The 25,662-nt window shown below is 40.5% G+C and overlaps 1 protein-coding gene across 1 annotated transcript in view; it reads left to right on the forward strand.

Annotated features, from left to right (window-relative positions):
* The window catches only part of XKR4 (XK related 4), a 477,727-nt gene that overhangs the window by 439,159 nt on the left and 12,906 nt on the right, over positions 1 to 25,662 (forward strand). The gene's annotated exons all lie outside the window — the stretch shown is intronic.

Consider the following 25,662-nt stretch of genomic DNA (forward strand, 5'->3'; position numbering starts at 1 on the left):
AAAATTATTAATTCAGTTCTTTCATTTTGCAGATGAATAAGGGGGCTGACATGGTTCAATTTGCGTGTCAGGAAGATCAATTTGATAGCTGAGTAGATGGACTGGGGTAGGGAAATACCTGAGCCAGAGAGAACAGCCAGCAGGTTATTACAATAATATAGATAAGAGGTGATAACTGACATGCTGAGAAGTAGAATTTGTTCTATAATTTTCCCCTGCCACAGACCAATATATCTATGTAAAGGGAAAGGCAACAATGCTTATATTAACTTTTTTTTTTTTTGGCAAGGCAATTGGGGTTAAGTGACTTGCCCAGGGTCACGTGGCTAATAAGTGTCAAGTGCTTAAGGCCGAATTTGAACTCTGGTCCTCTAATGCAGAATGTGGGACATTTAGGGGGCATGGTGGATAGAGTGCTGGGCTTAGAATCAAGAAGACACATCTTCATGAGTTCAAATCTGGCTTCAGATACTTACTAGTTGTGTGACCCTGGGCAAGTCACTTAACTCTGCTCACCTCAATTCCTCATCTGTAAAATGAGCTGGAGAAGGAAATGGTAAACCACTCCAGTATCTTTGCCAAGAAAACCCCAAATGGAGTCACAAAGAGACAGATATGACTGAACAACGACAAAAGTACAGAATGTCCCTGATCATCTTAACTTGTGAAATAAACAAAAAATAATAACTACTTTCTAGTAATTAAATACAATATTTTCAGAACTGTCTAGACCACATCACAGTGGCCAGAAACATGTACGTGACATCAATTTTACCTCCCTACCCCTCTTTTTCAAATCCTTTTATCTGTTGTCTTCCTCCATTAGAGCATAAGCTCCTTGAGGGAAGGCTCTATTTTCTTGTTTTCAGGTATTTGTAGCCCTACAACTTAGCACAGTGCCTGGCACATTCTAAGTACTTAATTTCCTCACCTTGTTTATACACAATCCAACTATTTCCCTAGGCTTAGTTGCGCTCCACACAGACACACACACAGACACGCAGACACACACACACACACACACACACACACACACACGCACACACACACACATTTTAACTATCCTATTAATTTTGAACATACCTTTCCAGAGCCATATTATATTTATAATTCTTATCTTACCAGATCTCAGTGATACCTATGAGATTAAATTTGCCTTCCTCCCCAGATCTCCAGTTCTTGCTAGTTACCCATCATTTGTATATGTATGCATAAATAATATTACTGGCTCATTTTGGGGATATTTGTCCCTCATGAATTTTGGAGTACCTTAACTGCTGTTTTTTCTCCTCTATAAAACTCTCTATAGCATTAAGTTGGGTCAATGTACACCGACAGTTTTCTTCCTCTTCTCTCTTTCCTTTTCCATTTAAAGTCCTTTGCAAAAATATGAGAAAAAGTACTCTTTTTTTGGGCAAGGAATCAGGGGTTAAGTGACTTGCCCAGGGTCACAGCTAGTAAGTGTCAAGTGTTTGAGGCTGGATTTGAACTTAGGTCTTCATGACTCCAGGGCCATGCTCTGTACATTTCACCACCTAGCTGCCCACTGAGAAAATGTGTTCTTATCAATCATTGTTAGGTATGCTCCATCCCTGACCAGGAGCCTCTTATTCCTATATTTTAAGCAAAAAAAAATTAAATCCTGTTCTAAAACACTATCTTCTTAACCACCTTCTAAATGTACTTATCTTTCCTGAATCCCTTGTCTTCAATGGCCAGCAGAAGCGAAAACACCACTTATGTGCCTAAGGTCTCTAGTTTGTTGGCCAGTGCTTTTCCCACTACATCATGCTGCCTTAAGCTAGGAGAATCTGGCTATTTCTAACTACAATCACTACAGAATAACATGTTGAAAAATCTGTCTAGTAGAAAGACAAATTAACCTCCTGGTCAGGAAAGGCTGTTGTGTGTATCTATTTCATATTACAGGTGGTAGTCAAGCTTGGAAAGCAGGTCAGAGCCTGTGGGAAAGAGGTCGTAGTTTAAATTCGGAGAAGTAGAATTAAAATGACTCATTTTGTAAATAGCTCACATACATACACACGCACACACACACACACACACACACACACACACACACACCACCCATATGGTTGAAGTGATCTGTGCCATGTAGCCAAGAAGGAAGTGTTTCTATAAGATAACTTTGGTATTCTTCTGCCTCATCATGTTAACACACTGATTTTCCATAGACCTGTATGCTTTGCCCCCAATACTCCCAGGGAAAGTGATACTTCCACTCTCCATCATCATCATCATCATCATCATTGATAATATTTACATAGCATTTAATATGTGTCAGGCACTCTGCGAAGAACAAGTATTATCTCATTTAATCTTCACAGCAATCCTGGGAAGTAGGTCTTATTACTATTCCCATCTTATAGATGAAAAAACTGAGGCAACCAGGTACTAGGTGACTTGCCCAAGGTCACACAGATAGTAAGTGTCTGAGACTGAATTTGAACTCCAGTCTTTCTGACTGCAGGCCCAGCACTCTATCCACTATGCCGCCTAGCTGCCGTGTTAGGGTGGCTCTATTTTCCATTCCCACTCCTGATCCTTCAGCAAGTAATCCTACCTCCCCTCTCTCCAGAAGATAGAATGGAAGCTTCTTGACGGCAACGGTACATTCATTATTGCATTTGTATCTCCAGTGCCTAGCGAAATGCCCAGAACAGAACAGTCTTAAGAAATAAACTTAATGAATGCTTGTTGATTTATTGATTAACAGATAATGAACTCTGTTGCAAAATTATGAGAAGTACCGGACTAGAAAATCTCTGAGGTCCCTCCTAGCTCTAACTCAATAATCCTATATGCTAGAAAGCAGCCTTCCCTAGAAGTGTTTGAACTGGTGGATATATTATCAAGGATCTTCGTGATTACTTGTGCACCCCTGTACCCTGTAATATCTTGGCTGGCATCAGTTCTCTTTCTTAGATATAATAACCTATACAAAGATCATGTCTAATTGACTTACTATTTGTAACAGAGGACTGATACGCCATCGGTGCTTAATAGATGATTTTGAATAAAGGTAGTAAAAGGTGCCAAACCTGAAACTAGCACCTATTCCCCTGTCCACTAATATCAACCACATCCACAAAGTCATTCTTTTTACTGAACATCTAGGGAGGACAAAATACTGTAATAGGTGCTCTGGCCAGTGAGAAGTGATGCAAAGGCAGTGGTAGCAGCCCAGTCTGTCTCCATGTTTTGTCTTCCTGATGCCATACCACAGGTAGCTTATAATGTGCAGGAATCAGAGAATAAAGAGTGAGCCTTGCAATACCTCCAGATGACCCTGTAAATAAATACACACTGTAGAAACCAACATGCCCATTGCTAAACAGATCTACCACTCCAAACTGGTCTCATTTTTCCTCTTTAGGGAGGGATTATACAAAGGTTGTATTGATTTCCTGCTCACCATGATGTTAATTGCTTTTCCTCCCCAACACTGTGTAGGGCTATAACCTTTGCATCCCTTCACAGTCAAACTGTTCCTTTACAAAACATTTCTTTGAACATACACCCATACGGAGAGACACACACATTTGCTCACTCACAACTCAAAAGCACTGTATGAGAAATATTTCTCAGACAAATTGCCTTAGGCATGACATCAAGGTCAAATTAACTTGAAAATGCAAACTCTGAAGTGTTTAGTTAGTAATTCACATCACCCCCACTATCAGCTTTGCTTCTCCTGCACTTCTGGATGCTCAGTTGGAACAAGGCTAATGGGCCCTGTATAATACCTAGTGCACCATGGGCATTTAATACATGTTAAATTAATCATCATGAGAGTGATAATTACCTCGTATACTGAGGGGAAAGAAATGTGCTGGTCAAAGGGATATCTTTGGAGCTCTAATGCCTGAACTACAGGGATCTGGAACACGTCCAAGAAGAAATATCCTAGAGTGGAAAGTGCACTCTATTGAGAGCCAGGAAATCTGAATTCAAATCCTCACTGTGACACTTAGCAGCTCTGTCATCTGAGGCAAGTTATTGGACCTCTGGGCCTCAGTTTACTTACCTATAAAATGATGAGGTTAAACAAGATGACCTCCAAGGTTCTTTCCAGATCTAAATCTGTACATTATGATAATATAAGTACTACTCAAGGTTAGGTCCTGAAGCATGTTCTCCCTTCCCCAGCATCTCAAGATCTTCTGTGTACTCAGGGGCTGGATAACTTACATGAGAGAGGGCATCGGATCACAAGGTCACAGGGTCACAAGTCCAAAGCTGTGACCTGAGAAAACCAACTCCCTTATTTTAAAGAGGAGAAAACAGGCTTAAGGAGATAAAGTGGCATGCCCACAATCAAATAAACAGTAAGAGTAAGAGTCAACATTCAAACTCAGGTTCCATGACTCCAAGTTCAGAACTCACCTGAGAAAGATACAATTCTGTTTTCAGTCTGTTGCTCTCACTGTCACTGCCATAAGGGCAGGGATGGCTCCTCTTTTCTATTCTCTCTGTACCTTCCTTGCTCTCTTTATACAGTTCTCTTCCCCTAATAGGTGGCTAATAGATCATAGAGCTTAAAAGGGACATTAAAAGTCACCCAACCCAACTCCCATTTTTAGAAATAAAGAAACCGAGGTCTACTAAGAGTCACTTTCCTAAAAACCACTAAGTAACTAAAGCCAGTTGTGAACCCAGACCCTCTGACATGAGCTCTAATATTTTTATACTATACTATACTGCCTTTCTAGAGATTTTAATTGAGCAAAACCCTAGTTAACTAGTACTCTATTTGGCTCTGGAGTGTGTGTGCATGTGTGTGTGTGTGTTCATGTGTTTCCTAAAGTTTGAATATCTAATGATATTCTGAAAACTCACTTCAAACAAAATAAGGAAATCGTACATAAAGCCCTGTCTCAGGAGGAGCTAGGAAGCTGTCTCACTGTACTATCCTGACCTTGCTCAGAAATTTTATGGAACAACTCTTGTAGAACCACATATGCTTTGTAATATTTCCATACATAATAGCCACAGAATTATAGAACAGAGCTTAGAGTTAGTCAGTAACCATAGCTCTCAATCATATCTGGAGTGTTGTTAGGTTATGGGCACCATATTGTTGTAGGAAGGACATTGGTAAACTGGATGGTGTTCAGAAAAAGAGAATGTGTTGAAAAAACAGGGGATGTTTGATTTAGAGAGCAGATGACATTAGGGTGAACATGAGAGCTGTTTGCAAGTGTTTGAAGAGTAGTCGCACAGAAGAGGAATTAGACTCTGCTCACAGAACACGTAGAAGAGTCAAAGATGCAAAGGCTTCCCGCAAGGAAAAATTGTCTTATCAATCAGAACTCTCCAAAAGTTGAAAGGGCTCCCTCCGAAGGTAGTGAGTTCTCCTTAAGTGAAGACTGGATTGCAACTGATTGTGTTGGCAGTCAAGGGGATTCTTTTTCAGGGATAGGTTGAACTCAGCAGATAGCCACTGACATCAATTCCAACTCTGAAATTCAGTGATTCTCAATTTCCAATATGGATTCTAAGTTTACATTGACTCAAACTCTTGTTTCTTCTGCAAAGACACCATTGATCCTCACATGAATGATAGTGGGCAAGACAGGTATTCCTGGCATGTGTGTGTGTGCGTGTGTGTGTGTTCCATATGATTCAATTCTGTGTTCATCTACCAGTCTGATATTTCATATAGCTACTCTCCTAAAAGATTACTTTTACTGAGATAAAATTTGAGAGATCCTTGATTTCATTGTCATGGGTTCTCTCTGCACCTGCACAGATCAAAACCGCTTCCCATCTTGTGCAATTTTTAACCATGATTTCCCATAAAACCACCACATAAGACCTACATACCAAGTAGGATACTTTTCTGTGGTTCTTTTAGTATTTCAGTATACCAAAGTAGTAATAGATCATTGCCTCTCATTCTTGCTACATGGCCAGACTACTTCCTTTTTTGGGTCATACATAGCTTTAATATCATTTATGCCATTTCCATGCAAGTTATTGTTAGAACTACCTAAACTAAGAAAAGCTTTAACATGAAACCTGTCCAATGGGAAGAAATGCCAAATTCATACCATAAGAGGATAAATTGAAGAAACTGTAAGTCAAGAAAGATAAGAAGCTCCCAGACCTCTCAGCTAGTAATCAATCAATAAACTATTTATTAAGCATCTACAATATTCCAGTTACTGTGTTAGTAACCAAATGGCAGTTTATATGTGCTCTGCTAGAGAGTCCTTTTAGGATGAGCCACATATGGGTCAGACTCCACTTAGCTCCTTTAAAAAGCTATGCTTATCTCTGCATGGTACCATTCAAACACCAAAAGCACAGGGTGTATTTTTGCAAAAGATTAATTATAAAATTCTTCAACTTCATTATTTAGTGCATCTGTGATCTCATCAATGTGGATAATCTTCCATTGATAAGATTAGAATATGTTTGAGCATTTCTTCCCATGTTCTTTAATGTGTCTTCCAACAAATCTTCCAACCCATCCTTCTTGGAGTTTTGTTTTGTTTTGTTTTCCCATTTCTTGGGTGTCAGTGGAGCACTCTGACCCTGCATTATTACCTCTTGCTCTGTTCTCATGATCAGTCCACTTCCTTTTCTGGTCATACATTCTCTAGCCAATATGTCTTACATCTCTTATTGCATATAGGTAATCTATGGAAACATGTTCTGGCATACTTGTACCCACCATGAATCTCTCCATTACATTTTGGGTCACTTTAATTTCTTATAGATTATGGGAAGAAAATCTACAATCATACAGTATCTCCAGGTGAATGCAAGTGTTTTTAAAAGTCTGTATTTTTTTTTTGCTGGGGAGTAGATTGAGTAGATTAAAAGCACTACATAATACCTCAAATATAATTTTAATTGTAAAATATCTTTATCATAGGGCAAATTGTTATCTCCAAATCCTTCTTCCCCAAGGGCCTACTTTTTTTCCATTTTGAAAAACAGGTTGTAAAATATATTTTCTGGGTTTTAATTGTTTTAAGTAGATTAAAAACTTAGGAAGCTGGAAAGTATACAAAGTGAAGACCTGGTAGATCTCATTAGCATGCAGACATAACCTGCTGTCCCAGCACCTGCAGTGACCTAAGAGCCTGCCCCCCACCCCACATCCATTAGTTCACTGGTCTGAAACTCATAAAGACTATGGGAAGACATTTAAGCAACTGATTGCAATAGCTCTGCTGAGGGGCCATTATGGCCTAATAATACTAATTTAGCTTCTAATTATGTATTTACTCAGTGGTGGGTTAAATATTCCAGCTGTCACTCCACCTCTAGCTTATAGTTCTCCTTTCTGATTTTTTGTTTTCTTTTGTTTTGGCCACAGTTTGATATCAGGAAGGAGGCTAGGGATTTTAGCCATAATTCACAATTTCCTCAAACTTGTAAATTCGTCAGTACTTGAAGAAGGAAGGAAGCAAGGAGGAGGGAGGGAGGGAGGGAGGAAGGAAGGAAGGAAGGAAAGAAGGAAGGCAGGAGGAAGGAAAGAAAGGAGGCGTTTATTGAGCACTTGTTATGCCTCAAGCATCATGCTAAAAGGAGGAGACACAAATGCAAAAAGCAAGATAATCCCTGCCCTCAAGAATTACATTTTAATAAGGAAAGACAACACATACAGGGCATTAGGAAGCCATGAGGATGGTGAGTGGTATCATAGAGATACTGTTTGATCCATCCTTCCCAAGAATAATGCCCTAACTTGCATTGATTTTATTAATGTTCCCAGAGAAAGATGTAGTAGGTTTGCATGGGTCAGGATCTCTGTTGGGCTAGAAATGGTTAAGGTTCACCATTGAAAAGCTCAAGTCCACAGGGCAGGTAAATGAAGTGTCTTCATGTAAAGCGGCACCTGGAGCTCAGAAACAAGGCACGAAGATGGATGGTGAACAGCAGGATAGGAGTCTGGCTAGAAATGAGGAAGGCTCATCTCCAAAACCCAAGTCTCCAAGGCGTGCCTTTGTTGTTGTTGTTGAGTCATTTTTCAGTTATGTCTGATTCTTCGTGACCTCATTTGGTTTTCTTCGTGGCAAAGATACTAGAGTGGTTTGGCATTTCTTTCTCCAGCTCATTTTATAGATGAGGAAATTAAGACAAACAAGGTTAAGTTATTTGCCCAGGGTCACACAGCTAGAACTCAGGAAGATGAGTCTTCCTGACTTCAGACCTGGCATTCTATCCACTGTGCCACCTAGCTACCTAGCTGGCCCATAAAGTCCAGTGTATGTATGTGTGTGTGTGTGTGTGTGTTTTGTATATACATATACATTTATATATACACATACTTGTGTGTTTGTGTGTGTGCAGGAGGGAAAGAAAAGGGGAAGGGGAAGAAAGGAGGGAGGGAAGAAGAGTGGAAGAGAGAGACCATATGAAGAAAAAATGAATTGGGTGAATAATTTAATAGCCAGTATTGAAAATTTAGTTCTAGATCACAAATGTCCTTTTTACCTCCACTCCTTTGCTCTCCTCCAGCTCCCTAGCTGTCTCAGGAGGTTGGAGTGAGACAAAAAGGAAATCTTTCCCAAATATTCTTATTCCTTCTTACTTAGTGGTTTGAGAAAAAAATTAATTTAAGAAAATGGCACATGCTCCTACTTCCTTATCTCTACTTTGAACCACAACGCTAAGGGACATAGGAAATAGAAGCATTCCCATGAGATACTATGATCCACCTAATGTAAAGACATGATCACAGATCTTAAGTCACAGATCTAGAGCTGGAAGTCCTAACCCTTCATTTTTCAGATGGGAAAATTGTGGGCTAAGGAGTTTGAGTGGTTTGCCCAAAGTCACAAAGATAGCAAATGGCAGAGCCAGGATTTGAACCTGGGTTCATTTACTGAAAATCTAACCCTTGTTCCACTACATTACCTACTCTCTCCACAAGACATGCAATTCAACATGAGAGATCAAGCACAAAACCACAACAGCAGATGCTGCTTCATGGGGAGAAAAAGCATCAGGAGGTTATATAACCCTGGGAAATGCTGTATAGTCAGTCCTGTGACAGCCAGTAACTCTTTAAGCCTTTACTTCCAATTCCTACTCAATCAATTTCCCCCTTTTAGCACTAATGTGCTAATTTATGATCTCTTTTGCCCTTTCTCTACCATATCAAAAAGCTTATTGAAATTCCAGTAAGTCAGACTCAGTCTTTTTCACTCTACAGAGAACACTGATCTTATTTAAGATCTCATCTTGATTATAGGGATAGGCCATTTCTCATGCCAAAGAGGTAGGGCATCATTCAGAAGTCTCTGACCATGATAAACGTCCCCATCTCCTCCTTCCCTTCTGTAAAAGCCAGTTTGGGCTCTATTTCCACCCAGCATCAGGTCCATTCTGACCTTGTTTGATAAGCAGATATCTGTGTTTGACATGAAAGTTAACCTAGGCCCTTAGACATAGATTATGTTGGTAACAGAGCTCTTCAGGTACCCAAAACTTCTCTTGTCCTTCATGACCATATTCAATATGTGCTATGACAATACTACTAACCCTTTGTTTCATTAATTCAGTTGATTGTTATTTCACTCTGACCAATGAGACAACTATTTTTCCAAGTAGCGATGGTCCTACTATTCTAGCATTAAGTTGTAGAACAAATATTCTTTCAATCACAATCCCCACTTCAGATTCTTTTAGAATATCAACTCATCCATCTAATATTTTGGATGGCTCAAAAATATTTCCTCCCTGAACGTTGTGCACAGCCACAGATATATGGATTCCGTGAGGACCAACCCTGACATACTGCGCTTTTCTCAGCAACCTAAGGGGCAAGGATAACTCCAGAGGACTCACGATGGAGAATGCTATCTTCATCGAGACAAAGAACTGCGAAGTTTGAATACAGACTGAGGCACACTACATGCTCGCCTTTTCTGCTTCTCTTTTGTTTTTGTTTTTTGGGTTTTTTTTTTTGGTTCTGTTTCTTCTTTCTCATGATTCATTCTGTTGGTCAAAATTCTTCTCCACGACTTGACTAGTGCATAAATTAATTCAATGCGAAGTTATACATGACAGTTATATCAGATGAGATTCCATGCCATCTTGGGGAGGGAGGGGGGAGGGAGGGGAGAAAAACTGGAACTCGAAACTATGTAGAACCGTGCGTGGTAAACTAAAAATAAATAAAGAAATTTATAAAAAAAAAATTTCCTCCCTCACTCACCCACCTACCCAATTTTAGTATATTCTTTGAGGATTTGAATGAGGAGTTAGGTTGCTGTCATCAAGAGGGCCTTGACTTGGGAAATGACTGCTTCTTTGCCACTTAACTAGCATATGGAATCCTTTTTGGATGATCTTTAAACCCAGGGTGTTCATTTCACTTTATCTTTTCCTATCCTTTGAACCTGAGTTCAAATCTGGCCTCAGACTGTCACTGGCTGTGTGACTCTGAGCAAGGCACTTAACTCCTGTCTGCCTCAGTTTCCTCAACTGTAAAATTGGGGTAATAATAGCACCTGGGTTGTTGTGAGGATCAAATGAGGTCATATTTGTAAAGCATGTAGCTCAGTACTTGGTACTGAGTACATAGCAGGCACCTAATAAATACTGTTCTCTCCCTCCTCTATCTCCTTTCCCTTGGCAAAATTTCCCCTTTGGGAATGCATTCCCTTTTCACCTCTATCTTTTGGAATTCCTAGCTTTCTTCAAATCACAGATCAGTGGCCACCCACTCCAGGAATCCTTTTCAGATCCCACTCCACCGAAGCCCTTAGATGCTTGTGTTTGCTTCATCCACAAATTAATTGTGTTTATTTTGCATATACTTAATATTTAGTGTTACTTTCAGTGAACATGTGAGTCATTGTGGAATAGTGGCTAGAGTGCTGCTCTTGGGGTCAGGGATCAATCAACCCACCAGCATTTACTTAGCACCTACTATGTGCCACATTACTATGTAAAATGTGGATAATGATAGCATCTACCTTAAGGGGCTATTGTGAGGATCAAATGAGATGATTCATATAAAGCTCGACAAAGTAAAAAGCACAATGTAAATTTGAGTTATTATTTCCCAACTCCATTGCCTAGTAGAATGTAAGCTGCTTAAGGGAAGAGACTTTTTCTTTTTGCCCTTATGTTCCCCAGCACCCAGCACAGTGCCATGAACATACTAGGTGATTGATGAATCTTGTTGAATTAAATTGGTCCAGGGAAGGAATACGAGTCTGTCTCTTCGTGATTTTTGATATATGCAGAGATTGTCCTCATACCGGGAATGCCTAACTTTCTTCAAGGCTCAGGCATCCTTCTTCGTATGAAGCCTTTCCTGATGAACTCAACTACTGCTCCCTTCCCCCACAAGTTATCTTTTCTCCATTTTATACATGACTATATATGTACATGCTGCTTCCCTTCACCACATTGTAAGCTCTTTGACAGCAGAAACGGTTTCACTTTGGTATCCCAGAGTCTAGCAAAGTGATTGGTACATAGTAGGTATTTAATAAATGGTTGTTCATTGATTGATGGATGGGCATACAGCTGACTCTTCTTTGGGGAAAGGAAAGGAAATAAACATTTATTAAATACCTAGTATACACCAAGAACCTTGGTGTATACTAGGTGTATACTAGGTAGATAGAGTGCTGGGGCTAGAGTCAGTAAAACACTTTCCTGAGTTCAAATTTGGCCTCAGATGCTTAATAGCTGTGTGACCCTGGTCAAGTCACTTAACTTTCTTTGCCTTGGTTCCTCATCTGTAAAATGAACTAAAGAGGGAAATGGCCAATCACTCTAGCATCTTTGCCAAGCAAACCTTAAATGGGGTCATGAAGAGTAGGTTATGACAGAAATGATTGAGCAGATTCTATCCTCATGACAATCCTGGGAGGTAGGTGCTATTTTTACCCCTATTTTACAGTTGCGGAAACTGAGGTAGCCAGAGGTTAAATGACCTGCCTAAGGTCACACAGCTAATAATTGGCTGGGGTCAAATTTGAACTCAGATCTTTGACTAGGTATAAGGATAATGTTCTTAACAATTCTGGCTGACTCAAAGTGGACTCTTGGCTATATCAGAAGATCATTTAAATTTTAAATTTAGAGTACAATTAGAATCTTAAAAGTTATTAAATGCCTCCTCTGCACTACGAACTACAGATTAAAGACAGAGAGAGACAGAGAAAGAGAGAAAGAGAGTTGCTTACCTCAAGAAGTTTACCTACTACAAGAAGGATACAAAATGTACCCAGGTTGTTAAATACTATATAAAGTAAAGAGGGGAGAGTAAAGTGAGTGCTTCTTCACAATAACATCAGTGGGATTGAGGGAAGATCTATTGTTGCATGTGGTGCTTGAGCTGAGACCTGAACACCGCTAGGAGGTTCAAGAGGAAGCATTAAAGAGAGAATCTACTAGGCCTGGGAGGATCGTCTGGGCAAAGGAGGAAGGACTCAAAATGCTATGGATAGGGAACAGCACAGTAGCCTAATTTGACTGGAATAGAGATTCCATGAGGGAAAATAAGGTGTAATAATCCTGACAAGCTAGGTTGGAATCAGGCTGTAATGAGGTTTAAAATGAAGGTTCATCCTAGTGACACAGGGAAGCCTTTTGAGTTGGGAGATAAAGTTGAACCTGGGGACTGTCTCCAGTCATCCTGACCTATATCTGGCCACTGGCCCCAGATGTCTCCAGAAGAGAAAGTGAGGCTGGTAACTTTGAGCAGTCGTCCTCACTTAAATCCGATTTACTTGCAAGTCATGGCATCTCCTCCGTGATGTCATGGTCCTCTTTGAGAACAAAGGACAAACAACAACAACAAAGTTGAACCTGTACTTCAGGAATATTGATTTGGCAGCTTTATGGGGAGGTCCCATGGCATACTGGTTAGTGTTAGGCTTAAAAGTCAGGAAGTCCTGGCTTCAAATCCCACTTCGGATACACTGCATGAGCTTCGACAAGTCACTTAACTTCTTATGAAATCAGTTTCTCGTCTGTAAGATGAGGAGATTGGATCCAAGGGCCTCTAAAGTTCTTTCTGACTCTAAATCTAAGAACCATTAACCCTAGATTGGCATTCCCAGTCTATGAAGGTTTTCAAGGAGAAGCCATGTGGTCATTCATCAGAGATATTGTAGAGAGGGTTTCTACTTCAGTTTGTATTACATTTGGTTACCTCCAAGATCCCTTGATTAGAAGACTGTCTGCTTAGCCATCTTTTACAAGATTACAGTTATTGATATCTCTTTTTTCTACCTTTTTCCTCTCAACCTCAGCCAAAACAGTAGGCCTCAGAAACAGGGTCAGCAATGGGTCGTTTGGCTAGCCTGAGGAAGCAGCTTTCTATTATTAACGGGGTTGGATCTCCTTGGTTCAAAATTTACCTGACCCTGAAGAAAGCAATAACACCAATGACTGTCAGATCTAGGAGAGATCCTTGAATGCAGAGGGCAGTTTTGCCCACTTACTATCAGGGAGAACTGAAGAGCAGGCTCTGGAGACTCTAGGAAGAAGAAAGAGGGCAATACCTGATCTTACTAGACTGGAAGGAGTGCAAGATGGTCCAGACACTGTGCTATGTGCTTTACGATTATTCTTTCATTTGTTCTTAACCACAACCAGATACCGTGGTATGTGCCTTACAACTATTAAGATATTTATTCTCCACAACAACCCTAGTAGGTAGATACTATTATAATTTCCATTTTACAGTTGAGGAAACTGAGGCAGACAGGTTAAGTGACTTGCCCAAGGTCAAACAGCTAGTTAGTGTCTGAGGTTGGATTTGAATTCAGTCTTCCTGACTCTAGGCCCAGAGTTCTGTCCATCTAGTATGCCCCCCACTGCCTCTGCATAGGATGTAAGGACACGTAGATGTGCTGCTTGGCAAGTCAGCTCTTTCTTCATTCCCCTGAAAGGCAAAAGAGCAGAAAGCAACATTCTGTGTGTGTGTCTGTCTGTCTGTCTCCCTCTGCTTCATCTCTGTCTCTCTCTGTCTCCTTTTGTCTGTCTCCCTTTCTCCCTCTCTCTTTTCCTTCCTACTCTTGTCTCCCTCTTTCAGACCTTCTGGGTAGATTACTGTCATGGCATGCCTAACTGGGCCTAGGACAGATAATAATTTGTAATCCTCTTTGCAGAAATGCTTTTGTGACTATAATGTCACTAACAAAGCTGAAAGATAGTGTAGGCTTAGGATTTTAAAAGAGAGTGCTGCTAACAAAACAGCCATTTGTGTTTCTTTCTCTTTAATGTTATTGTTAAGAGTTATATTCTCAATTTATAGAAGTCTTTTTAAAAATCAATTTACATGTTTATACTGAGACAGAAAATGTCCCTGAAAGTCCATTTGTTTGAAGGTTCTTATTAAGTACATCTCTCCCTCTCTCTTAAGCAAAGCCAAATATTTGTTGAGTGGTAGGGTTCAGCCTACCCAAGGTATCTTATCAGCGACTTACTTAAAAAGTTCTCCAAGGGAGCTAGTAGCAAGAACAACAAAAGACTGTGAATCTCACTTCTAGGAGGCTGAGAGAGCCAAGAGAATCTCAGAGCGACGTGTGTAGAATATGGAATGATTGTATTTCTGTCATGGCTAAGTGACTGCTATCTATGTTCAAAGCACTGGCTCATCTCCCTCCTACAAGTGAAGTAAAGGAGCACAAGGAATGTTTTTCCATTCTCCAGCTTACCAGGGAGAATAAAGCGCTCCATTAAAAAGACCCCAGAAAGCAGAAGAAAGGCTTCAATGGGGAAACAATTTGAATACCAAACAGCACCAAGTAGCCCCTCTCCTGACCCATGCTTTTCTTCTCACATGCCAGAGCTCTGTCTGCTTCTCACGTCAGCCAGCTCATCTTCATGGAGGACAATGAGTGGATCCAAAGGCCTTTCCCAGAATGAGAATCACCTTTTAAGGCTCGTTTCAAGTCCCTTTTTGATCTTAAATGTAGCACCCATCTGCTGTAGTTGTGGTGCACCTTTATTTCTCTATCATTTCCTCTATCATTCCTCAAGTCAAACTTGGCTCCTTCCTCTTCCCTTTCCTCCTCTTCCTCCTCCCACTACTCCATAGTCACAGGAGCTGAGGAGGAGGGGGAAGTGGGGACATTGATTGAGGGCATTACTCAAGAGCAAAACTCTGAAGAGATCAGGAGGATTACTGAACTGTGTAAGGATACTGGAGAAGAGGAGAGTGTAATGTAATGAAAGGCCTGAATATAAAGAGCATGAGGCCCCACCAATATGAGCATACTGTCCTGATGTGGCTTGAAAGGAGGCAGAATAGATGTCTTCAGTCTCTTCTCCCAGCACCCTTCTGCTGGGGAGCCTTTCATTCCCATCAGGAGAGGAAGCAGGAGGTTGGGCAGGAGGGTACTCTGCTCTCCTCAGAGAGAGAGGTTACCAGGCTAGAATTATATATCTGCTCCTTTAAATATTGTTAATCTAGGGGATATGATAAACTTCACTCTAATTTCTGATCATTTTGTCATTTTGGTGGGGGGTAGAGCAACCCAACATCTCTATCCAAGGTTTGACCCCTTTTCTGTCAAATACCAATTCTACTCACATAGCAAATAGCAAAGATGCCCATTTATTCAGATGAGAGCAAAACAGACACCAGAGAAGGCAGATTTATACCAGCCAAAACAGAATGAAGGAGCTCTCCCATAGGGAGTGAGATAGTTAAGCTTAGAGAGAGAGAGTCCCAGATCTCATACAAGGAGAAAACTCCCCAAAGTCTTTAGTGTAGCAAGTGGGAAAAGGGACATGTTAGAGAGTGCCAGCTCCTCTCTTGTCTTCCCAGAGTCTTTTCCTTCAGCATCTTCAAGTGGCATTGGCCTCTTCCATCTTCTCTCTTGAACCTGGAAGCTGGAAGCACCCAAAGCAACATGAAGCTTGAAGAATGTCAGAGTCAAAGCTTGGTGAGTCCCAAAGGGGGCTGGCAAAGAATGGAACTCTAGCCTCTCACCAACTCTGCCCTGCCCCTCACATAAAGCAGAGCCTCATCTCCACCAATAAGGAGAGAGTCTCACACCAACGGACTTTGGCTCAGGGGTTACAGTAACAGAGAGAAAAAGGAAGAAAGACACTTGGAACTAAGTAACAGATAGGTACCTCTTCCCAGAGATAGAGAACTGAACCCTCTGAGGAGGACTTACAGCTACTTGCCTCTCAGGCAATGATGACTGACTCCATCATCATTATGGCTCCACAGGGGATGTCAAGTGAAAAAAATCACTCCTTACATATCAAAAGTGGGCAGCTAGGTGGCACAACAGATAGAGTGCCAGATGAGGAAGGCTCATCATCCTGAGTTCAAATACTTCCTGGCTGTGTGACCCTGGGCAAGTCACTTAATCCTGTTTGTATAAGTTCCTCATCTGTAAAATGAGCTGGAGAAGGAAATAGCAAACCATTCCAATATCTCTGACAAGAAAACCCCAAATGGGGTCATGAAGAGTCAGACACAACTGAAAAACAACTCAACAGCAACAATACATGTCAAAAGAAGGGATGAATAAGCAGGGAGAGGGTAGGGGGAGGAAATAGAGTCCTAAGACTCTTCCCCTTAGCTCTCGCTGGTCACCCAAATCTTTCAGACAGGGAGGAAGCAAGGGGACAAAGAGCTGGCTCAGACCTTTTAAAAGATGAGGACAATTTCATTTACACAACCAATCCAAAAAGACTCCTCCCAACCACGAGGTTAGCCAGAACCAGGTGCAGGATGTCCATGCATGATCCACAGTCTCTGAGAAGCATTAGCCTCCATGATTTTCCAAGAGACAGGTCCTCAACATCTTCCACCTGAAAGCTACACTGGCAAAGCAAGCTTATGGGCTCTGTGCATGCATCAGACCCCTATTCCATAGGAATGATGCACTTGTTGCCAGCAGGAAAGTGAACCCAATAAGGGTTAATGAGAATGTATTTGCCTAAAGCCTTAAATATCTCATCAGATGAAATAGTGAACTTTAAACTCAAAAGGAAAGGGGGCGGGCCAGGAATATACTGCCTATCTCTATTCTGCAGGCCAGATACAAGACGCTTCAGACTGCAGCTCTTCTTTTGCTCCCTGCTCATTCTTTTGTTCTCTGGCCAGACCTTTCACCTTGCTTTTGCCACCCTTGGCTTGGCTCTTTAGCTTCTTTTTCTCAAGCTATGTTGTGACTCATTGTTTCCAACTCTGCCCTAGGGCTCAATGAAATCTGCAGCATGTTAGATGGTCCCTAACCCATTCATGAGCACAGAAGGCATTGTTCTGCCTGGACACACCTGACAGCCAAGATTGTCAGAGGCAGGCTGGCGACCAAGAGCTCAGGTTCTTTTTAGCAATACTTTATTCTTCATATCCAGTCTCCTCAAATTTCTTTTTAAAAATAGCATTCTTCTTGCAGGTACTTTAAATAAAGTTGAAAAATTTCAACCCTCAATTTGAACATTGAATTATATTGCAAAATGTGATCCAGTTAATGTGATATCAGTTTTTTCTTTCCATCAAAGTAAATGCTTTTATAGAGCCCCTTAATCAATCAATGAACAAGCATTTATTAAGTGCCTGCTATGAGTTAGGCACTGTATTAACTTCTTAGGAAGAAAAAAAGGAAAGAAAGAAAGGAAGGAAGGAAGAAAGAAAGAAAGAACAAGAAAGAGGAAGGAAGGAAGGAAGGAAGGAAGGAAGGAAGGAAGGAAGGAAGGAAGAAAGGAAGGAAGAAAGGAAGGAAGGAAGGAATCTCAAAGTAGTCCTTATCCTGAAAATAAAATTAAGGCCATATTTTGCTTAAGTTTGGATGTGATTTTATTCTCATTTTAGGCACATTTCTTCATCCAGTCAAAATGACCCCTTTTATTTGTATCAAAGTAAAACTAATTCTTTTCTCTATGTTGCAGAATATAACATTTTCTTTTCTTTTCTTTTTTTTTTATTTCTTTGTGACTTGTCAGTTCAGTTGAAGTATTGCGCTAATTAGATCATCATCTTGAGTTGGAGTCCAATATTCATTCATTCTTCATTTAAAAAAATTGTATTAAGTACCTACTATATGTATTTTGAATTTTTAGCTGTGCCACAGAGCAACTTTGGCTCTCATCTGTGTTTTCCTAATTTTCCAAAATATTTAATCAGTCCCATCATGATGGTCTAGTATGATCAATGCTTGAGTCCACCTGACTCCCCCCATCTGGCCATCTCTGTCTCTCTGTCTCTGTCTCTCTGTCTCTCTCTCTCCCTCTCTCTCTCCGTCTCTCTCTCTCTCTCTCCCTGTCTGTCTGTCTCTCTCTCCCCCATCTCTCTGTCTCTTTTTTGTCTGTCTCTCTATCTCTCTGTCTGTCTATCTCTCTGTCTCTCTCTCTCTCTCCCTCTCTGTCTCTCTGTCTCTCTGTCTGTCTCTCTCTCTCTCCCCCGTCTCTCTGTCTCTTTTTGTCTGTCTCTCTATCTCTCTGTCTATCTCTCTGTCTCTCTGTCTCTCTTTGTGTGTGTGTGTATCTGTCTCTCTCTGTTCCTCTGTCTCTCCCTCTCTCTCTCTCTCTCTCTTTTCTCTCCCTCCCTCCTTCTCCCTGCCTCCCCCTCACCTCTCCCTCTGCCTCCACCCCTTTCTCACTATCATTCCCTCCCTCCATCCTTCACACAAACACAGTGTATATGTGCTATTATTTCATAATGTGTCCTGAAAGTATTTATCTTCTTTTTTTTTGAGAAGTATAGTTACTATCACTCTTTACCATCTTCTAGTATGTCTTTCAGATCCTATAAGTATTTTGAATATGGGTGGTTATATGGTAATTCCTATTAGAATTAGCTACAGAATTATAAGCCCCAGGGTCCTAGGATTTTCCCCATTGATGCACTGACAATACTTTCTCTAAAGCTGGAAACCATCAATACTATCGATACCAATGAGTGTTTTAAAGAATACTAACAATCAGTGCACATACACTACATATTGCTATGTGCAAAGAAAATTGGTAACCAGTGCAGGGAAGGAGGAACAATGGGTTCAGAATCAAAAGCCTCTGTTGTCTTTGTCTACCATTCGTTCCTATGATGTCTCAGTGGTGCTTAGGTTTCTACAGTTAGTCAACAACTCCCTGACAGCCCAAGCACCCTGATCCACAGCCTACCTTGTCCATTTACAGAGGTTTTCCCTCCTGCCTGAAAATGAGAAGACAATTTAGGAGTGTGGCATTTAAGAGGCAGCCTGGTAGAGTAGATAATGGGCTAGGCTTAAACTCAGGTAAATATGAGTCTCTGTCATGCAACGAATCAAGGCATGTCATCTGCCTTGTTAAAGGGAATTCTCATGCTAGAGGTTTTCACAATGATGAAATCACAGTTATTTCTCATATTTGTATATGTCGGGTTAGCTGAGACAACTTTGCAGAGGTTTACTCATGGGTCAAATTTGATCCCACAGTTAGGGCGTACTGATTCTACTTGGTGAAAGCCCGGTCCAGATTATTAGAATGATGCTGATGGGCTTAGTTTGGAGTTAGTAGCTATAGCATCTCAGTGTTGGAAGGAATCTCAGAAGTCATCTAGTCTGACTACTAACTACTATTACTCTCTACACATCAAAGACCTTTGATTTTTGTGGTGGATTTTTTCCCAGTGCAAATCAAAAATGGTCTGTAACTTGTAGCTTTAGAAAGTTGTCTATGGCTCAGACATATTAAATAAATCATTTATAAGGCTAGTGATAGAATGTGGACTTAAGCTCAGTCTTCCTGATTACCAATCCAAAGCACTCTCCACCATACCACCCTGCCTAAAACATAATAATAATGACCACTCACGTTTATGTGTTACTTTAAGATTAAAGTCCTTTCCTTACAAAAGCTGTGAGATGGATAATTAGTCCATCAATCAATCAGTATTTATTTATCAAGTGCCTGCTACGTGCCAGGCACTGTGCTAAGTACAGTGGGATACAGAAGGGATACAGAAAGAGGCAAAAGTCAGTCCCTGCCCTCGAGGAACTTACAGTCCCATGGGGGTGACAACAAGCAAACAAATACATACAAAGCAAGCTATATACAGGACAAATAGGAAAAAATTAACAGAGGACAGGCTGATTGATTGTTGTCCTTTGTTCTTGAAGAGGGCCAAAATGGCATCACTCTGTAGGGGTCAAGGTACAGTATATGTTACCGTGGTTCATCGGACCAGTAGGAGCTCAGAAGTTTCTACCATAAGCTAGACACAAATATCCCTTATGAACTTTCAAAGTCAAGATGTCTCTAAATTTGAGCATCTCATATTTCTTTTGAGCTACTCCAATTCTGCTTTGCTCATAGAGCACAGAGAATTCTTTAATGTGTGCACTCCACATTGGATGGTCCTGTGCCAGTGTCTTCCATGTCTCACAATCAATTCCAAAGTTCTTCAGAGAGACCTTAAGAGTATCATTGTATCACTTCTTCTGACCTTCATGTGAACATTTGCTTCTCTGTAAAATAGTCTTTTCAGCAAATATACATTTGGCATTCAAACTATATGGCCAGCCCATCAGAGTTGTACTCTCTGCAGTAGAATTTGAACCCTTGGCAGTTCAGCTCAAGAAAGGACCTTAGTGTACAGTTTCTTATCTTGCCAGGTGATCTTCAGAATCTTCCTAAGGCAATTCAGATGGAAGCAATTCAGTTTCCTGGCATGGCGCTGGTAGACTGTCCAGGTTTCACAGACATACAACAATGAGGTCAGCACAATGGTTCTGCAGACCTTCAGTGTGGTAGTCAGTCTAATACCTCTTTTCTTCCTTTCAGAGACTCCCAAACTGTGAGCTAGCTCTAGCAGTAGAATTAAAAAGGGATAGGGAAGGCTTCCTGTAGAAGGTAAGATTTTAGTTGGGACTTAAAGGAAGCCAAGGAGGTCAGTAGTTGGAGCAGAGAAAGAAGAGTTTTTCAGGGATGGGGGACAGCAGGAGAGAATGCCTGGAGCTGAGAAATGGCATGTCTTGTAGCATGAATATTATTCTCCCCATTTCATAGACTCAGAGTGGTTCATAGGTGCATGAGATTTAAAGTTAGAAAGAACCATAGGGATATTCTAGTCCAACCCCCTCATTTTAGAGATGAGGAAATGGAGAGTCTGAGAAATACTTTGGCTTGACCAAAGAAAAAAATTACTTTGTTGTGTCACACAGGTAATAGATGTCAAAACTGAGATTTGAGTCTAAGTGTCTCCAGATTCCACCTTCAGGGCTCTTTCCACCAGATCATGCTGCCTCTGTACAAATATATCCAGTGATATGACTCAATAAGTGGTGTACTGCAGTCAGCCCGTATTGTCTCAAGAGAACTGCTTGTTAAAATTTCAGTGTGAGCATGTACACCTCAGAAGTTGACGAATGCTACAAATCAGAGATCGATTTATTGTTTTGTTGATTGTATAGACTTGAGAAAGCAATAGAGAAAATGTTAATAATGCGGATTAAACTTAAAAGTGAGTAGATACATTTTTTCAGTGACTCACTTGTTAACACTTACCAGCACACCCCTGGACTCTACTCATTGCCCCCCAAGGCAGCGCATTCCATCGTTTGACAGTTCTACTTCATTAGTTTCTTCTCACAAGGAAAAAATATACCTCCCTGTAACTTCTACCCATAGTGTTCCTAGTTCTGTTTGTTGAACTAGATTGAATTGAGTAAATCAGAATTCCTAATCCTTTTTCAAATATTTGAAAGGTTTTAATGTGGTACATAATGACCAAGGCTCCCTTAAGTTCCCTCTTCTTCAGACTAAACATATTCCATCTCTTTAAACCAATCTTCATTTGGCATTGTTTCAACTCCTTTTACCAGGCTGTGCACTCTGCTCTGGAAATGTCCCTCCTGTCAGGGTCCTTCCAAAAATGTAGTGCAGAGAGAAGTGCACTCAGTGCTCAAGATATGGTCTGACCAGACAGAGTTAAGTAGAGATATGCTATTTCTATGCTGTTCACAGAAAATAGTGGTCCATAGAGTGATATTACGCCTACAAGGTGAATCATCTTGAGACAAATTCGTTTGAATGTATATGGTCTCATCACTGTGCTGTTTGCTACTATGGAAGGTGAGTTGAATTCAGATACCCCAGCCAGTACTTAGTTGTTGAAATCCTAAGGCAGTTCTGTATATCAATTTGTTTATTCTTCCATCCTACCCAGAAGAAAGAAAAATCTTTTCATATGCAGATGGTAAGCTACTTGAAGAACTTTCTCCTTTCCTCACTGTTTAGCCCACGGTCTTTAGCTCCTCCCAAACTCCTGCCCTCATACTGGGGGACTTTAACATATATATTGATGGTACCTCAAACATCCTAACCTCCTAGTTACTCAACTTACTCATTTTCCATGACTCTGGACATTTTCTCTGGCTGTTGTCTATGCCCAGAATGTTCTCCGTCCTCATCTCCACCTCCTGGATTTCCTGGCTATCATTCCAGATATTATCCTGCCTTCTGGAGGAAGCCTGTCCCAATCCCTCTTAATCATAGTGCCTTCTCTCTATTGCTTACTATTTATCCTGTATATAGATTATTTGTACAAAGTAGTTTGCATGTTGTCTCCCCCGTTATATTTTGAGCTTCTCCAGGGCAGCGGCTGTCTTTTGGCTTTCTTTGTATCCCCAGCACTTAACACAGTGCCTGGAACATAGCAAGCACTTGAATAAATGTTTATTGACTGACAGGGTCAGTATATTTTTAGATGCTGACCTCCTTACCTAGAAATTAGTCTCTCTGGCTTCCTTCAAGTTCCAGGTAAAATCTAACCTTTTATAAGAAGCTTTCCTATTCCTCTTAATTCTAGTGCTTTCCCTTTGTTGATTATCTCCTGTTTGTCCTGGATGTAGTTTATTTGTACATAGTTGTTTGCATATTATCTCTACCATTAGACTGAGAACTCTTTGCGAGCAGACATTGGTTTTTTGGTTTTATTTGTATTCCTGGTGCCTAGCACAGTGCTGAGCATATCATTGTTGTTCAATCATTCATTCGTGTTCAGCTCTTTGTAACCCCATGAACCCCAGCACACAAGCCCCTTTTTCCACTAACATGTTAGATGCCTTCCAACCTGAGTGACTCATCTTCCAATATCATATCTTTTAGCATTTTTATACTGTCTGTGAGGTTTTCTTGGCAAAGATATTGGAGTGGTTTGCCATTTTCCATCTTGGGTAACCCCGCATGACATAACTCAGTCTCACTGAGCTATGCAAGCCCCTCCACCATAACAAGGTAGTGATACAGGAGAGGAGATGAGTACATAGTAGGTGCTTAATAAATGCTTGTTGACTCGTTGCAAAATTGAAACTGCTCAACTTTTTTTGGATTCACTTCGGCACTAGAATGCCTTTCTACATCTATTGCCCCAGCTAACTTCCCCTTAGAGCCCTTAATATCAGCTATTTGCTGGTCTGGTAATATTGAGCTGGGAGCTACTTTTTCTTCTGCTTAAAGCTTCTAAGGTCCATTACTTTTCTGTTCTCTCCACAACACTGCTGTGTGCTGGTGTCTGAGAACTATTCTGTTAGTTTTCTGCTGCTGCCATCTTCTGGTTTTTTGAAATTGCAGCCTTTTCACATAGGGGAGGGGTTTATGGATTCTTTTTGTTCATAGCCTCAGGGGATACCTCAGGTCTTTTGTTATTCAGATCCATAGTCAGCCAGTCTTCACTAAGTGTCTTTTTAAGAACTTTTCTTCTGACTCAGCTGCCACTTTTTAAATTCTGCCTCCTCTTTAAATTGGAATCAGAAAATTCATTTCAATTCTCATCATAATCTTGGCCACTCTATACTATGCACCCTTGGGGACTCACTTAATAAGAATAAAGGGGCACAGTGGAACTAGAAACTTCTGTCCTGCCTCCTGAATGTACCAAACATACTGCCATCCCTACAACTACAAATAACCAGTGGTGGATTTTTTCACAATATGTTAATCATTGTATAGAATATAAAATTAGGCATCTTTTCCACAAGGTGAATTTGTATATTTATTTAGCAAAGAGAAAAGGCATAAATATGCTATCCTAGGAAGAGATATCTATTTTTTCTGGTACATTAAGTACCTTTCTGTTTCCTGCTATTCTCACTCCCCTCCTTGGACTAGGGCAAGTGAGTGATTTCATGAATAACAATCAATTCAATTTTAGAAACATTTATTAAATGTCTGTCTTGTGTAAGGAACTGTGTAAAGTACTTTTTTAAAAAAAAGTAAAAATAAAGGACAGAGGCCTTGACTTCAAGTAGATAACATTTCACTTGGCAGGGGAGGGGAAGGTGGATGTAACATCCACCAGGGATGGGGAACCTGCAGCCTCAAGGCCACATGTGGCCCTCTGGGTTCTCAAGTGAAGCCTTTTGACTGAATCCAGAATTCATGGAACAAATCCCCCTAACAAAAAGATTTGTTCTGTAAAATTTGGACTCAGTCAAAAGGCACCACCCAAGGACCTAGAGAGCCACAGTTTCCCCACCCCTGATCCACACATTTAAGTATATAGGATATAAAGCAGGGAGTGATGAGGCAAAGAAGATGCTCTAGGACAAACTGGTTTGAATAAGGGTATAGGCTTCAAATCATGCTCTGTGTCTGAATCTTGGTTCTATCACTACCTATATGACCACAAACAAGTCATTTAAACTCTGTGTGGTCTGTTTCCTCATCTGTAAAATGAGGAGATGGCCCCTTCCTACTCTATCTGTGATCCTATAGGTCTAATCTAGGTGAAAATATTTTTAGTTGGAGGATCTTGGTGGTTTAACAAAGGTTTCTGAGTTGAGGACGAGATTAGTTTTGAAAGGAAGTCCCAAGAGAAACGCCTAAATAAATGAATAATAATAGCTACCAATTATATAGTGCCTACTAAGTGCTAGGCACTGCTAAGTGCTTTGCAAATATTATCTTATTTTAACCTCACAACAATGCTGGGAAATAGGTGCTATTTTTATCCCTAATTTATAGCTGGGGGAACTGAGACAAATGAGATTAAGTGACTTGCCCAGGGTCACACAGCTAGTAAGTAACTGAGGCAAGATTTGAATATACAGTCATCCCTTCTACATCACTACTTTCCCCATGGTAGTTTTGATATATCACTAGTCAGCATGAGAAATTAAATGGGAATTTGGGGGCAGTTTTGTGGAAGCCACAGACAACACACAAAGGTCAACAGAAAAAATATTTTTACTTAACATTGACCTACATATAGCCTAAGACCAAATACTTAACCCAAATTTTAAAATAAGGTATTGTAAACACCCCTTAAAAGAAAAATTAAAAATACAAAGAGAAGGCCAAAAAATTTTACACAGATTTTCCAAATCATAAGGGGCACCATGCCCCTAATCCCTAGATGTAAAAGGGATAATTAGTTCTTCCTACCTCCAAGCCAGGTGCTCTATCCACTTCACCACCTACCTGCCCTTCTCTCCTCCCATATGAAGATGGAAAATGGCATATGGACTCAGAGAAATCTAGTAGACTGAATGGATTCAAAAGTAGAGTGGATAAAGGGAAATAGTGTGAAATAAGGCTAGAAACGCAGTTTGGGAGTAAGATTATAAAGAGTTTTAAATATCAAACTAAATAGATTGGATTTTATTCCACTGGTAATAGGGAGCCCCCAAAGTCTTTTGAGCAAGGAAGCTACACAGTCAAATGTCTACCTTTGAAAAATTATTTTGGCAGCTGTGTGAAAGATGAATGACA

The sequence above is a fragment of the Trichosurus vulpecula genome, chromosome 1 (genome assembly GCF_011100635.1).
Source record: "Trichosurus vulpecula isolate mTriVul1 chromosome 1, mTriVul1.pri, whole genome shotgun sequence".
Lineage (NCBI taxonomy): Eukaryota > Metazoa > Chordata > Mammalia > Diprotodontia > Phalangeridae > Trichosurus > Trichosurus vulpecula.